The sequence below is a fragment of the Bombus pyrosoma genome, linkage group LG12 (assembly GCF_014825855.1).
Source record: "Bombus pyrosoma isolate SC7728 linkage group LG12, ASM1482585v1, whole genome shotgun sequence".
NCBI classification, from domain to species: Eukaryota; Metazoa; Arthropoda; class Insecta; order Hymenoptera; family Apidae; genus Bombus; species Bombus pyrosoma.
In genome coordinates this window covers 9,071,873-9,084,910 of record NC_057781.1, presented here as the reverse complement: position 1 = coordinate 9,084,910, position 13,038 = coordinate 9,071,873, and the positions used below count along the sequence as shown (strand labels likewise).

Below are 13,038 nucleotides of genomic sequence, written 5' to 3'. Positions count from 1 at the left end.
CATCCTTCGATATTGCAAAACGTTTGACTATCGACGCGCGTCGTGAACCGGTTTCGCTCTAGACGCAGCACGGGATTAAACTGAAAATTCCCGTGACTGCGCTAAACGGACGTCGAAAATGGCAGTAAAAGGAGTGCCACTAAAAATGACTCGTTTCGACGGGCTGGGTGAAAGGAGATTAAGTGGTATAAAGGCTGGCACGAGTGCCGTCGTAGTTCGTGGCGGTGAGTAGCACTCGACACCGGCGACGTACGCACCTGGAAATAGCTGCAGCGTTAAATAACACCGTTTGCTCGTTACACGTGCCCGTACGCACACGTTGTCTTCTTCGACGTCCTGACCCAACCATCCAACCTCGGCCGCTTCTCCCTTTCTTTCCTTTTTATTTCCGATACAACCTTTTTACTTGGACAGGTTCGTCTATTTTCCTCTTCGTACATCCTTTCGTTCTTTCTCACCAGACAGAAGAAAATAGTACGACGGTAAGATACAAGTACATAGTACGTAAATAGTGCATAGTAGTAGAATTAGCTGACCCGTTTCCAGCGACCGAAGACGATTCCGTTGTGCCCAAGACCGGTCGCTTGGATCTCGACGATTCGAAGCGTCTATGCTGCTTCGTTGCAAATCTCGCCAAATATAGAATGCGATCCTTTGTTTCGCCCGCGAGATACAGAATTCCTTCAACGTTATGCGATATTCCCGCTCGGTATCGCGACACCGTGTTTGTATCTCGCGTCCGCGTCGCTGACAGATTCGAAAATGCTCCTTTGTCCGAGATTCTCGCTCGAACGAGTACCGACATCCATGGAAGATTATACGTTTGTTATTCGTTCGTCTGTTAATCGATAAGCGGGTCGTCGTATTCATTCATACGCGAATGGAGGTCTCCTCGTCGCCTCGAAAAGGTGTCCTGGCTTGCATCGGGGAACCGAAAACGCAGCGTTGAAACGTCGAAAGACGTGATTTACGTCGAGCCTTTAATTAACGTCAGCCTTTCTTTTTACACGCCATCAACCCGTTGCCGTTTCCTCGAAATAGCAGCAACCTGGGCCGTCTGTCTTCCCGCGGGACGACTGCCTCGGTTAAACCAACCAAATTTGTTTACGAATTTCCATCTCTGTTTTCAATTCCATCGACGTTTCGTCCCACGTCCAAGTTACCACGTACAGGTTTATCGCCTGCATCTGCGTTAATTAACGTTGGTCGCGTAAATCGCGTGCCTCCAACGATCGAACGTGCGACGCAAACGTAGAAACGTTGGAAACGGTTCGGAAATCCTTGATCGACGATCGTTTCCGCGTAAACGTAAATGCACACGTGTATCTTAGCGGACGATCTCGCTGCGGCTGTGCGTCTTTCCAATTACGAACAACAAAGAGGACACAGACATATACGACGATATCGGAGTGGAATCGCTCGTGGAAACGTGGCTCGCGTGCATTCGGGACGAAGACACGGCGCTTACGCGACGAAGCAGCGATTAGTCGCGCTCGATCGCGTTTCAATTATCGAAACGAAAGAAAAACAGAGTGTTTTTCCTCGACGCGCGATGCCAGCTATTTTCGGTCAAAGTCCACGCGAAGCCGCGTCTTACGGAATAAATCTACAAACAGTGGAGCAAGGAGCGGCATTACGCCAGACTTTGAACGTATAAACGGGTCGACGGGACGGTTTACGCGGTTAGAAACTAACCATTCCGCAAAAATCTGACCAATAATATTTACCGCTGCCAGAGTAACAAGCTACTCGTTTCTCGCACGAAGATACGTACGAAGATGCACGCGTCCATAAAATCCGTGCATTTATCGAGAAGCACCGCACCTCGATCGATGGAAGTGCGGATATTTCTCGGACATTCTCTTTCGCGCCGATCGTTTCGCCCCGATTTGCGCGTTTTCCTGCGCTGCGTACGTCGCGCGGTTGTCGCTGGACGCCTGTAAAAAGTGTGCGTTAGAGGCCAGCATTGTTCAGCCAGGACGCGTCGCCGAAGAGTACGGAGAAAATCGAGGCGTGCGTGTCGAGCGTTCCTCGTCGTCCGTCGATGCGTCGCGCTCGATAGGTCGAAAACCGTTAAAAAGCTTTCGTATTCTTTGGACGCGCGTGATCGCGCGACCCCTCGCTGAGTGAGTTCTGCGGCGCGTGAAACACGATTTTTATGGGCCGACTGCCCAAACGAAACCTCCGGCGTATTGCCCGACTAAAGTTTCCGTTTTGTGGACGCTGACGCGTAACCTTAGACTTTAGACGAAACAACGACAGGCCAAGGTCTCGCGACGCGACGGCTCGCACCGTGTTGGAGCGACTGTGGTAGTGTTACGCGTCGAACGAGGCGTTTAGTAGCGAGAGTAGGAAACGTGAAAGGTTTGCTCGGTCTCGGACGACGAATCGCTAAACGTAAAAAATTCAGCGCGTCGAGCGACGGTACAAAGCGAGGCGGTTGTGTCACCGTTTCGGCCCGGTGGCGTCTTAAACGCTGAATCTTCTCGAACGGCTCGAGGAGGACGGTCGACTCGACTTTGACAAGATTGTGTCGGTTTCGCGGACTCAGCATAACCGAGAAACCATAAATGAGAATAAGAGTGCGCGGAAGACGCGAAGAGGTGACCGGATATCGAACGACGTGGACGAACGGTATCGACGGACAGACGGGCGAATAGAAGGGTGAATGGATCGAGAGAGAAGAAACGAGGGTCGAGGGAGACGTAGGCATGGCAACCATCAACCAACCAACCAGCCAACCATCCATCCATCCATCCATCCATCTATCCATCCATCCATCCCCCTAGCGAGCGTACGCTCGAGCCATCCAGTTTACAGCGTATCGCGAGTGTCGGGAAATCTGACACGGACCCACGCTAAAAATACGCGGCCTGTTTATACGAGAGCGTGTGTACACACCTATGCGGCGCACGCACGGTGAACCTGGAAGCGCTGTTGCAACGCGGGTCGTTCCACGATTCCGCGATTCCCTGTTTTCTGTTTTCCTCGTCCTGCGCCTCTCGTCGCGTTTCGTCTCCTTCCCTCTCGTGCCAGGCCGCATCGAGAAACGTGCGTTAACGTTACGCGTCAACCCGCTGCGTTTTTACGGCCGGCACGTTGCGACGCAGCGGCGAACGTTTTACGACGAGCACGCGTGTTCACGGTTATTCACCTCGACGAACCGATAGCTTCGCCTCGCGGCCGTCGCGGATCACCGAGTTTCGCGAAATATCGAACGCAACCTGCTGTTCCTTCGCGCGACGCTTCTCGGCGACGCGCTCCACGCGGCTTTCTGCCAGTCGCCAGATTAAAAATAATGCACCCCAAGCTTTAAACGTCTCGTGGAAAACGTACGAGCTGCGTGAAAAATCGTCTGGCCGTTTCGCTCGCCCGTCGACGATGCCGATGGAACGATCCGCGAGTCAGCGGAATGTGCACGCCGCTAGAAAAGCTGCGAGTAGAGGGGAGAAAACGAGCGATTCGTTCGTCGCTGGCGAAGCAAAGAGAAAAGGCTACGTACGTGTTTCGAAGCGTCGGAGGTGGAGTTCGATTCCACCGGGAAAAGGATCAAATCGTAACTCAAAATCGAAATACTCGCGCTCTGTACACCGTGCACAGCGTACGAAGAAGAGCGATTTATTAGCGCAAAAACAAAGAACGAACAAGGGGATGTAGCGGATTTATCGCCTCGACGACTACTCGCGACCGATTTCTGCGCTGCTGTCGCGCGGAGCGAACGGAGACGAGACGAACGAACAAATGGCAAGGATATCGAGGAAAAAGGGACGACGAAAACTTGCACAGGCCGGAGAAATGAAATAATTTCGCCAGCGAAAACCTATCGGCGAAGCGTGCACACGCCTCTAACGAGGACGAACAACGGATTTTAACTGCGCTGACTTTGGAGTTTTCCGACGACATATCGCGAGAAATCGAAACGATCTACACGATCGGCCGCTGGTCTGGAACATCGTTCGAGTTCCTCCGCTTCGATATTATAATTAATTTCGCTCTTCCTCCCCATCTATAGCTAGCTGAAACGAGAAGAGTACTCTCGCGTCAGTCTCGTTCGCGAGAAGACGAGTGTTCGCGGTGCGAAGAAACCGCGAGTGGACGCACGGGAAGAGCGGCGGAGCGAGCGAGCGAACAAACGATCAGCGCAGAAATTTTTGCATGTCGCTTCACGCATGGACGAGTCATCGCGCAATAAAAGAATTCTCGGGCTTTCCCGTTTCTTCCGGTTGGCGGTCTCTCATTGTTTCTTCGGCGAAACGCGCTTTGCCAAGATTTACCTCGTTCTTTTATTCCTTTGCAGCGCCTCGCTCGCGAACAAAACGTTTCTTACGACTGTGAAATCGACGTAAACGACTTCGCGTCGCGTTCTACCTACGAACGTAATATTATTCGATAGGATTGTTACGTTGTCGGAATATACCGCGTGTAGCTTAATCGGATCGATTCGCGACCGATGGAGCGTACCGCGATTCCGTAAGTTTGCGGTGCGCGGCGAGGAATCGCGCTATGGAGCGACGATTCGCGTTAAAAACGACGATCAAGCGAATAAACGCAAAAGACGAAGACGAGTGGGAGAAAAAAGTTGAGACATGGCCGGCTAGAGATTCGCCTTTTACGGCAATAAAGCGAGTATTCGTGAAAGAGTTGAACGCGAATCGCTCGATCTCGATATAAGGAAGTAACTGGTCGACGTGTCTTTTTCCTCGGGTTTTTCATTAACACCGAGAGCCGCGTGGATGCGCGCTGTTTCCCGCATTGTCGCATATGGCTGCCCGTCCGCACAAATGCACCGAGAAACGCGAACGCGATCACGCTCCCGCGGTTCGCTCTATAAGGATTAGCGCGGGATTTCTAATTGCAGAAAAGACGATCGATCGACCGGCATCCGAGAAGAAAGCCAGTCGTTTCTTCTGCCCTAGAATTCGGTCTCCTTTGTGTCCTGGAATCCACGTCGATATCACAGCTGAGATTTATTTTCCAGCAGCGACACATCGTCTCTATCTGCTCTCCTTTCACTTACGTTAGCCGACGTTCCGATCATTAGCTTCTCTTACGGAGCGCTCTATCCAACGCGAGGTAACGCGTGTATGTACAATCGCGTCGATGTACGTGCGTGTACTTTGGCTACTTTGCCAGGATCGTCTGGAATCGCGATACGATTGATAAATCCGCGATATGGTTTAGGTAAGAAGGCGCGCGTTTGACGATCAACAACGGGCGCCGATAATCGCTAGGCAAATTTAAACAGAGGCAATTGTTGCCGTTGGCTCGGGCCGCTTTGAAGACACCGACTCTCTGGAGTCGGCGTTGTTATCTCTGCCGGTAACGCGGACGGACGTTTATACTCGGTGGAAACGACGTAACTGGAATTATAGCACGCGTGCAGAACTCGAGAACACCGCGCTTCTCTTCGCTCTGACGAACCAAGAAGCGTCGTGTGATTCATCGTTGCGTCCAGCTCGTTAACTTATCGTTATCGCGCGACATTGAGCCATCGATCGACTAATTGTCTCAAGAAATCACTGTTTATCTACGCGCGATCCAATTCTCTACAGATACGAAGCAAGTTAAACGCGTCGACTTTGCGTCTTCCATCTTTGAATTAATCGTCCGCTATTCTTAAACCGAACCAACGTCGCAGAGACGTGGACGCATTTGCATAAAAAGCGAAACAGCGGGCGCGTACAGAAATTTCCAGGCGAGCGTCTACCGATAGACCCCCGCCGATGGAGCAAACGCGTTTCCTCGTTAAAACGGAACGGGCCTCGTAGGAAACGAGAAGCGCCGTGAAATTCGAAAAGAAAGAAACGAAGAAGGAGAAAGAAGTCTCGCTATTGACTTTAGCCCTGAGCGAGTAGATACGGAATTACCGCGGCCAGATATTTCCCGACCATTCTCCCAACTTTCAACCGCTCTACTCTATATACTGGCTCTTTCCATCGAGAGTGTTTTAACAACGCGAAGAAAATTCAAGGACTTGGCGGCCGCGGCAAGTCTCGTGGGATCGAAAAGTTTGCCGTGCTCGAGTAACTCATCGGAGGAAACGAGTTTTCTCGTTGATCTTACGTTCCCATCGAATTAATTACGCGTAAAAAGGCAAGTTCTCGGTGACGACGTATGTCGTCACCTTACCGACGTCAACATTAATCGCGACTTAATTAATATCTTCGCCGCTTACGTGTAACGAACGAAAACATAAGAAAGATACCACCGCGTATCGAACGATCCTCAAACGAAACTCAAACTTCGTCGTCGTTCCCCGAACGAGAGATAAAGGCCGCGTTTAAAACGACGCAACGTCTCGTCCGCTGGAAATAATTTCGCAAGACGGATTTTTTGTCACCGCGGCAAAGCGTAACACGGTTGTCGCACACGGTCGTAACACGGTGGGGAAGGTGATCGAACGCGCGACTACTGTTCGATGAAACCGTTGTTACGGGGTAATACCATCGAACGTATATATTTATAGATGCACAGAATGCAGAATGACTGCCTACATCGAAAACTGCATTCTAGCCAACCTGCCCGCCGACGGCGACCCAGTTATGCATCGACGTTCTCGAATTTCTACCTCGAGACGTCCGTCGTCGTATCCTATTCGCGTGTCGACGAAACGACGGACTCCGAAACGCTCGTAAACGCGACAGAGATCGTCGGTCGGAACGATTTCTCGGTCTTTCAGACACAAGCAACCGCCTATGCGCGTGCTTCTCCTCTCGAGTATCGCGTATCGCGTGCGAAACGATTAGAATCGCGTAAACTAAGCAATTCGAGAAGGCGTTTTTACGTGCTGAAATTCAATACGCTCGGTCTTGGGAACTTAAATCGTTTTAAATCGGAAATTACGAGCGACGAGAGTCGCGACGTTGAATCGTCGCGACCCAAATTTTTTCTTCCAGTGGTTTCGCTCGATTCGCCGATGCGTGGTAAACGCGAGGTGCCCTCTTCCTTGCGGCGAGCTAGCGTTCGTTACGATTCCAGGGACGAGAGACGCGGGACGAGCGTGGATTTAGCTTAATGGGGCCTGGGAACCGGGCGCGAGAATTATCCTCGAGCGGAAAGTACGGTAAAATGGTCAACGCGCGTGTTCGTGCGCGTTCCTGCTCGTGCAACGGGAACCGTCATCAGACGCCGGGAATGCAAAGAACCTCGTGGGCTTCCAGCCAGCCTTTCGAAAGTTTCACCCCACGCGAGCCAAACGACCAACCACCGCGCTTCGATGCACCGTTTTTTGGCGGAACGAAACGACACAGCTGCTTCGTAATTTTACGGGGCTTTTACGAGGGAACCGCGTACGTAGCGCGTTGACCGCCGCTGTTACGATCGCCAACGCGTTATCGTCGTCGCTTGAATAAACGTACTGCTCGAACGAAGGACGAACGCGCGGTAGCGATCGTCTCGCTGCGTCCAGTGTGTATCTTTGTTCCTGGACGTACGCGTAAACGACGATCGGTAACTAAGCGATATAAAATACGTCTGCGCTTGGAATTCGAATTTAAATAGGAAAACCTGTACGCAAACGTGACGATTACGACGATTACCTGGCTCTTTTCGTTGGCGAACGAATCGATTCGAAACGATCGCGATCGTACGCGGCACGAGAAGAATAACTCGCGTATTTCTCGCATCAAATATTTGTAGCGTAATAGGCGCAGTCCCGCTGGAATTTGTAACTGCGATGAAACCGCTTGCACCGGACTCGCGGCACTTTTTCCCCGGGCAAGCAGCGTTTAACCGGAGAAATGAGTTACATCGATGCACCGGATGCAGTTGATACACCGACGATTAAGCCGGACTGTGGACCAGAGGCCCGGCCGCTTTTTGTTCTTCCTTTAAGTAACCCAAATAAACATTATTTTTTTCGTGCCACCGAACGTCCACCGAAATAGTAACGATGACGCTCTTGATCCGTGAACGACGATCGCGCCAATCATTGTTCGATGGTATTTAGGAGACCGCCTATTTTCAGACCACTATTTTTGTTTTAAATGGCTTTCGCGACGTTTGCAAACCTCTGCCAACCGCAGGCACACGCGAATCCCGATGCATCACCGAACAGTCACGCGATTCTAGCACCTTACTCTCCGCTTTCCTAATCGGGACGCCATTCTAAACCATATACGTACCATCAAACGACCCATTATTCCATTTATCGTTCGAAAGCTCGCAGTTATTAATTTTCCGGCGCCGTTTCGGTTCTGCGCGTCGCCATATCCAGATATCGTAGAAATACTTGCAGCTGGCAAGGGCGAGATCGATCAGCGTCAGGGTCGGCCCGGCAACCACTTCGATTTTCTATGGAATCTGCGTTTAATTAACGAGCACGTGCCGGCTGCTGCATTTTCCACGAGAAATTACGAATAATCGCCGAGTTTACGGACACGGCTCGTAGGCTTATTTGTTTACGTGTTTTCGGGTATGGCCGTGCGTGCGAACAACGGTATCGTCCCGGTTGCTATTGTTTAAAAACGCGTACACGGTTCTCGAGCTATTGCGAAACACGGCGACGACGGATCTACGATACGATCAGACTCGAACGTAAGCGAGGTCGATCGAAAAATCGCGAGGAATCCGACGACGTTGGCTCATAAAAAGAGGAAACGAACGATATATCCTTGTGGAAGCTGTGTTCTCTGTTTCTTCGTGGCACGCGTTCGATAAACGTTCGAGACGACGCGTAGGATAATAGCAAGCGACAACTTTTTTAATTCAACGAGCTGCGACTTTGTTGCGGCAGCGGCACAGGATCGAGCAACTTTCACATAGAAATTGAAAAGTTACGCTTCGCTTCGAGCCGAACTTTTCGATTCGACGGATTTTCGTCCACGTTGGAAACTTTTCCTTCCCGATTTTCCAACTTCCACCTCGTCTGTCGAATTAAGGAATCGCAGCCAGGCGACTCGATTTCGTTTCTCGCCTTTCTCTTCTCTTCCTTCGAGCTCCGCTATAAGCGTCGTTACACCTTGCATCAATTTATCCGTCGCTAGTAATTGCCCTGCAATTCCCTACGAGTCTAAGATGCGCGTTTCTACGGTCGCAGGTGTAAACGAGACTCGCGATATTTCTATAACGCGTGACTATAATTGAATGGTACAGTATTGTGTTGGCAACTGAGTGATTGCGGTTTTTGTCAATACCACCTAATGACAAAATCCGCAATCACATAGTTGCCAACACAATAGTTTGTAACCCCAATCCGCGTGTCGTCACGCAGACCCTCGATAAACCTAAGGAACCACCATAAACGGAATCTTTTTATCTCAAACTCTAATCCTGCAAGTATTTTCGGATTATGAATGGTCCTTAAGACAGTCCTTAGGTTTATTGCGCGTTCTTACAAATTACGGAGAAAGGGGATATTTGTGCAACGATAAAGCAGGGTTTTCCCATGAACACGGTTACCCACGGGCCACCTCGGTAGGAAGCTTCCTCCTCCTATCTTCGTTCATTAACGTGGGTCATAACCAATGGGCATCGCGGATCTTTACCTTCACTTTCCTGACGAAAAGTGTGAACACGAATCGGCGTTCTTAGTTCGAAAGGCACACCCACACCGAGCTTTCCTTCTCGTAATGACACGAGAACGGACTTCGCTTCTTTTATTACACCAGGAGAGTCAACTACTTCTTCTACTACACTTGGAGATTCAACTACTTCTACTACTACACTAGGAGAGTCAACTACTTCTTCTACTACACTAGGAAAAGTCAACTTCTTCTTCCACGGCACAAGGGGAGTCTACTCGACTGTTTCTACGAGATTAGTTCAGTCAATACTCCGGCATCAAGTCGACAACGGTCAAATTGGTCGACGTATCTCTATCGGGTCTTCATCCGTCGAACAATCGTCCACGATATTTATATCGCACGTAACGGCGTAGCTGTTCGTTGTACGAAGCTGTTGGAAATATAGAATTTATAACCTGTTAATCGCAGCGTTAAGCCACATCAATCACCCCTATTATCCCAAGAGCAATAAGTTGATCGATCTGTTCGTGGTGTCGATTATTATAATCGTAACGGGAATTTGCGACACGTAAATTCGTTACGAATTTTCGACTGGTCGAAAATACACCGTCGATCGAGTAAACGCGACAATTGCCCGACGCCACTTGAAATATCCTGCGAAAGCTTCTCGCGTGGAAACACAACGCAACAGCGTGTAACAACCTGACAGTTTTCTTTATATCGCAGTTTTCCGTAATGCTATTGGAAAAGACGAGGGCGTTTGATTCGCGGGAATGACTAAAATACTAACTAAGATATTGAGGAAGAGTTGAGATACGAGCGGCGGTAGGAAAAGGAAAACGACGAGAAACAGGCAAGAAGACGAGAACCCAAATACGCGGAGAAAGGGTTGGAGAGACGCGTGGACGTTCCGGAATCTTTTTCCCATGCACGTGTACGTAGATCGAGCACGTTCACGTCGCTAGCCTCTTTCGTCGTTGCGCAAAAATCATTTGCATGACAATGAGCCAGGGCCGCGTGTCGCATGGCATAGCTCGACGACCGAAAAAAAAAAATGCGCATCGACTCTAAATAAAAACCTGTGGGAAATCGAGCAACCCGTACCGCCGGCCATCGCGCGTCTCTCGCTACGGTTCGCTCTATCAAACTGCCCGCCGACCAGTTTTTTCCCGACCCCCTTCTAGTAACAAAGTTTCGTTTCGTTTCGTTTTGTTTCTGGAACAAGCTGCAGTCAGCTCGGCAATTTCTTAGAAAGTTCGTTACCGTTAATTCGTCGATGGTTGCGTAAAAAAAAAGCTTGCTAACGAACTGGTTTCGTATTTTAAACTGCAGAAAAATTGAACGGAAATCCGACTTAGAAATGAACGTTCGATGATAAAAACATGGCAAGTACAGCGAACGAAGCACAGGGACGTTATCTCTACGTGTATCGTACGTACGTTTAACCGCAAAGCGTGCTTATTGTTGCGACGAGTGTTTCGAATAAATTTCACGAAAACAGTTTCGTTATTAACGTTAACAGCTGCGTATTCATACACTATATATCTACTCTCGTTGTACAAAGCGTGTGGTTAGGTGCAAGAATTGATTAGTACGCACGTTGATGAAAGCACGATGATAAATATATTGTTTCGCAGGAGCTTCTAAATGCGACGGGTAAACCGGTATACCGGCAGCAACGTTAGCGAAACGCGCGTTGATACGATATTTCTTCGCGCTTATTCGCCGGGCTAAATGTACATACTTGTTTCCTGCGATTTACAGGTTGCATGTGTGGCACCCGCGACGAGTACAAATTTGCCGCGGTGTCGTCAAACGGTGCACGATGTAGGTATAGTCGTTTAAACATGTACCACGTTGGGATATCGATAATAAGCGCAAGATCGAGTTACCTAGTCGACGTTCCTCGGCACCGATAATAGCCGGTACACACCAGCGTCGCGTCGTTAAATCGAATCATAGACGATCCTCGTCGAACACCGACTCCTACCGATACGTACGTATTTCGAGGATGCACGGAAAGCTACGCGCTACCTTTTTTCTTCTTCTTCTCTTTTTTTGCTACAGCCGCGGGACGTCCTTCGCGTGATACGTCAACAAAGCCAACGACGTTCTTTCGTGGAGATCGAAGAACCGCTAACCTGTCAAAAGTGTCCCGCGTACCGTTGCCATGCGACGCGTTTACGTCGTTTTCACGTAATGTAACTGAAAGGCACGATACGAAATGACCGATCTCGCACGCGATCGCCGTCGTCTCGAATTTGTTTCCGGAGAAACGAACCGAAGCCGGCGGCAGATAGCGTTCCGAGGTAAATAAACAAGAGCGGAACGCAAAAACCAACGTTCGTTCGTCTCGTAGGGGGGGAAAAAATACAGAAAGAAACGGAATCGAATTAAATTCCAATCTCGCTATATCGGCGATCGAAATTTACGAGCAATCGAGGTACGGGTGCGTGCGCGTGTCTTTTGTTTTTCAACTGGATTTTGCTTTCGATGATCGATAATAGTTTCAGCCATATCGAGGTGCGCTCGAAAAAACAACGTACGATATTCTTTTTGCCGACGACAGGATGTATAAGGGGAACGCTCGTGGCTATTTACTTACAGGTATATACGTACGTACATGGGCGCGTAATTTGGAAACGGTGACCGGTTGACGGACCTGCCGCGTGATCGAACGCATAACGCATCTGCGACACCATACGCGTGAACCGTTGCAACAACCTGGCGCACGTTACGTACTAACCGTTCGGAAACGCGTTAATTGCCCACGCATTCTCGATAACGGCATCCGATTATTTTGTAACTTTCCTTGCCACTGTATTGTCTCGTTACCGACAGCGATCTTAGATGCCTGATCGAGATTACCGCGAAAGTGTACGGGATATCGCGATGCGAAAGGCTGCGCCATGAAACCTCTTTTCAAAAGAAGGGAGATTCGCGACTTAACCTACCTAACGTAATGGCGAGGAGTAGATAGGAAAGAGAGGACGGATTTCGAAGAGAACCGAACGGAGATAGCTTGAGCTCGGGGCGAGTCGTTAAAATCATTTTGGGTCGGAGTGAACCGGACAAAGAGGGTGGCGACGTGGCCAACGGACGCTCGGAACGAACTCGATTCGTTGGGGATCGAAGTGCACAGGTAGTCGACATGTTCGTTTTTTCTGTGTGCGGCTTGACAGCAGAGCACGTGAACGGAGAATTCCAACACCGGATGATTTCAACGGAACTATAGAAATCTTTGCGCAATTTACTCGCAAACGATGTTATCAAAAGGTTGCGTCGACGACTCGATCGCGAGAGGCTTTGGCTTTCGGGAAATCGGTGGCCTTCGAGGAGTTTTCAAGCATCTCGAACGGAGAATCCGAGCGTTGCTATTGGACGATATTCAAAAACGGTTGACATTACCGCGAGAAGCGGTTTCGATACTTTGTTCTTTTCAAACATGGATTTCGCGACTGGCGAAGCCGGCTGCTCGTTCTCCAATCGCGGCGTTATATCGTCGATACCGTGTTTCGTGCGATACCGACGCGTACAATACGATCCGCGAAAGATAGCCGCGTTAAATATCGTT

General features: G+C 49.7%; 1 protein-coding gene across 4 annotated transcripts in view; it reads right to left on the bottom strand.

Annotated features, from left to right (window-relative positions):
• The window catches only part of LOC122573336 (mitogen-activated protein kinase-binding protein 1), an 81,485-nt gene that overhangs the window by 68,188 nt on the left and 259 nt on the right, over nucleotides 1–13,038 (bottom strand). The window contains exon 1 of one of the 4 annotated variants that reach the window (XM_043739530.1): nucleotides 258–443. The exons of the other annotated variants lie outside the window; for them this stretch is intronic. The gene's annotated coding sequence lies outside the window, so the exon portion shown is untranslated. Of the gene's footprint in view, nucleotides 1–257; nucleotides 444–13,038 lie in introns of those variants that run through there. 4 annotated transcript variants of the gene reach the window in all.